Below are 3,828 nucleotides of genomic sequence, written 5' to 3'. Positions count from 1 at the left end.
TTGTATGTAAATTTTTTTCTGATCATCAAAACATTGGGCCAAACTGACCGTGATCAATATTGAAACAAATCCCATCATACACTGGCCAGTAACCTGTCAGAGGACATCCTTGTGGTGTGTGGGTTGGCCAAGAACCATTTGCAGATCAGTTTATGGGCCTCCAGTAGGGTCCAACCCCACCGGTGACATCACTGTCTATGCTCAGGGTGTATAAGAGTCAGGTGTGGGTTGAGAAATTCTTATCCCACTCAACACTAGTGAGTTGAATATAATGCAGTATCGCTTACATATCTTGTATCCTACTAACTGACACCTAATAGGATGCTGTTTGTCAGGAGTCCTCCCCAAGCTTTATATCCAAGGGTTGAACTTTATGGAAAGCTAAATCAGTTCATTAACAGCAAAATACACAAATTAACTTACCTATGGTAGAACCAGACCTCTGGAAAGCTTTAGTGGAATCCTGTAGAGCATGGCTTCTACAACTGGTGAGGCTCAAGGTCAGGGTTGAGAGGCTGTTCTCTAACAATGTGGCACTCCTACCCTACCCTTTACTAGTACTGGCCCCTGTGTGTGAATGACAAGGTTCTAGATGACTTGCGCGACTGGTTGCCCTTCTATATTGTCTGCTCTACTAAACCGAGTCAACGTTTGCTCAACGTCTATTGCCTTGAGATGGGTTTGACGTTCCCGATAACAAACCCTCTCTTTCCGACGCTTTCCTTTGTAATCCCACTTCTTTATTCCCTTTAGAGCCATTAGCAGCGTGTTCAGAATGTTGCCACAGAAATAGAAAATGTTATAACTGAGTGATTACAAATATGAACTGGTCACAAAGAACTTTTGGGGAATGCTCTTCAAGCATCTGAGGTATGTGAAGGACAAAGCAGCAGAGATTGTAGGCAGTGGGCTTCTTCTCTGAAAGAAAGGGTCAAGGTACAATGGATTCCAAAAGAAACTGATGTGCTGAAATGATGTTTCATTTATCTATTTGATTTCCAGCTGACCCCGGGGTTCCTGCTAAACAAACCATTAATACAGGAACTATTCAGTAATGAAAACTAATCATTTGTGTCCATGGAGCCTCCTTGGGTCCTTAGATTGACTAACTGCCCTTCTCCTCCGAGACAGACATCCCTGACTCTTTGCTGCTCTGGGTTTGAGGCTTCTGTGTCTCTTCCAGCTGAACATTCCGTGTGGAGCTTGATTTATAATTTCCCTACCACTTGGGGCAATTACATCAAGGGGCATTTACACTCCCTGTATTTAGTTAAAGTGTAGAAAATGGTGAGGGAGAAAGAGAACCAAGTGGGAGAGGAAGAAGACCATGTCTCCATGGGGCTTTGTTCAGACAAGGTGCCTTGGGACTGCTTGGGCCATTACCCAGTGCCGACTTCTTGGCCTTTATTGCAAAGGTAGGGCTCAAGGCTTTGCACTCAGTTGAGCCCAAATCTTGGAATCTTGAGATGAAGGCCAAAAAGCAGGCACAGGAGCTAGGGTGGCAGTTTCAGGCTAAAGGCCGCCCATCCAAACTTAAGACAGTAGCCCACTTCTGTAACTTGAACATAGTTACGAAAATAGAAACAGTACTTTCTATGCCCACCTCCAGGTCATTAATCTATCTATCCTTCAGCCAGTTCTCTATCCAAGTACAAATATTATGTTCTAGGCAAGGGGTCGGGAAGCTTTTTGGCTAAGCCATAAACACCACATATTTTATAATGTAATTCCGTGAGAGCCATACAATATGTTTGATGCTGCGGGGCAAGGTAGGGTGGGTCCCAAGGATGCCGGATGCGATGCAGAGGAGGGCGTGGCCTGCGCTCAGCGGATAGAAGACATCTTCTAAGGATTAGAACACACCTTCTATCCGCCGAGCGCAGGCCACACACCCCCATTATTTTTTTTAATTAAAGATTTGGCAGTGAGCCAGATGCAGCCATCAAAAGAGCCACATCTGGCTCCCGAGTCAAAGGTTCCCTACCCCTGTTCTAGGCCAATGTTAGTTTAGCAAAGTCTAAGTAGATCCCATCCACTGCCATTCCAGCCTCAAGGTTCCTGCTCAACTCCTCATAAAAGGCAATTGAATTAGTCAATGAAATATTAAGTGAATCGGTTTGGCAATCACAGCGCTCAGCTCGTTTAATACCCTGGGATAAATCCCATCCGGTCCTGGACCTTTGTTTACCTTTCCCCCTAGTCGTAGGGTCTATTAAAAGGGAAACCTTGATTAGCTGGTTGTATAGACAGATGAAAAATAAAGAGTTTAAAATTTCTGCTTTTTCCCTGTTCTCATCAACCAATTGACCCCCCTGTGATAATAAGGATCTCACCCCTTCTTGTGTCATGCCCAACCGGCTGATAAACAAGTGGTTCCCAATGAAGAGAAGGGGGGAACCTTAATATATATATATATCAAATCTTCTAGTGTCAGACAAAGCTGATGCAGAATCCCTGGCAGGGGGAGGTGGGAATCTCTCCGGGACCCCCGCTCACTGCTCTATTCTCAGGCCTCAGAATTCAAACACAACGTTTGTCCCCGACGCGCCTCTCCACTCCATCAAGCAACGCGGTTGGCATGGAGTCAACAGCTCCAGCAGTGAAGAGGGTTAAGTGGTGGGAGGCAGGAACTCGAGGCAAGGTTACCTGGGAAGTTAAGAGGTTTTTTTTTTCCTGTTAGAAAAGCAATAAAAATCTCAGCTACAAAAACATTTTTCGAAAGGGAAGGAACCTTTGTTGGCGGTGGTGGATTCTCCGTAGGGAATGAGAATTGCATTCTGCCGGGAGAATAATGAGGAGCTCTATTATCACTCAGAATGGGGGAGTCCATGACCCTCTCGTTCGGCCTCCCCAGGTAGAGCCTCCCAATCACAACAGATGAAACAAAAGCCGCGGGATGGTCCCCATTGTGCGGCAGCTGCTTTCAAAGTGCTCGGCGCTTACCTTGAAGTACCTCACCTTGCCCCTCGGAGACCCCATTAAGAGCGGGCCAAGGGCCAAAATTCACACAACAAGCAGAGGAATTCGTTTAACATTCTCCTTTGTTGGGTGCGAGAGTCACTCCCACTCCCACTTCAAATCTGTCAGCCTTTTCGTTTTACATGGAGAGGCTTAGCGACCAAATGTTTTCTGTATTATTGTCCATTAATGCCCACTTCTCCTGCTACATTGGCGGCGGCACAAAGAGAGGGGGCACATCTGTTGCAAATCCCGTTCGGCTAGGGTGGGATTCATTAGCGTTAGCAAAAGTGTGCCCAAATGTATAGAAATAAGAAAAAATGAATCCCCCATTTTCCCAGCATGCTTAGTGGTTCAACCAGTATGTTAGTGACAAGTGGCGGGGCGCATTGGGCCAGTATTCTATAGGAACTTGGGCAGATCCCTCTGGCTTGTTATGAGGCTAGCAAGTTAGCAAGTCTCGCCCAAGAAGCCCCCATTCCAATAATCGCCAGTATCAGGGGGGATTTCTTTGCTTTAGCAGGTCTGTAGGATATGTGCCTGGGCCGGTTTAATCTTTACAGAAGGGGTGCAGGTGATATGTGGGGGTGTCACTGATCAAAAACCCTCAACAAAATGGTCTATAGTGCCCCCTAGGTGCACTCAGCTTGATTGCAGAGGCAAAAATATTCACCAGTTGGCCTTTGCACCCTTCTCCCAAACCAGTTCTTTATTATGGATCCATGTCAGTCTAGCTCTTCTATTCATTGGCTGTTTGCTCTAATTGGCTACAGGATGGTCTAGTCCTATGAATAGTTAATAGCCCTTATTGGCTAAAGGTTGGGTCAGTCTAAAACATGTATTCTGTCATTGTTTTGATTGGCTACAGGT

Source organism: Xenopus tropicalis, chromosome 7 (genome assembly GCF_000004195.4).
Source record: "Xenopus tropicalis strain Nigerian chromosome 7, UCB_Xtro_10.0, whole genome shotgun sequence".
NCBI classification, from domain to species: domain Eukaryota; kingdom Metazoa; phylum Chordata; class Amphibia; order Anura; family Pipidae; genus Xenopus; species Xenopus tropicalis.
This window is presented reverse-complemented; position numbering follows the sequence as displayed.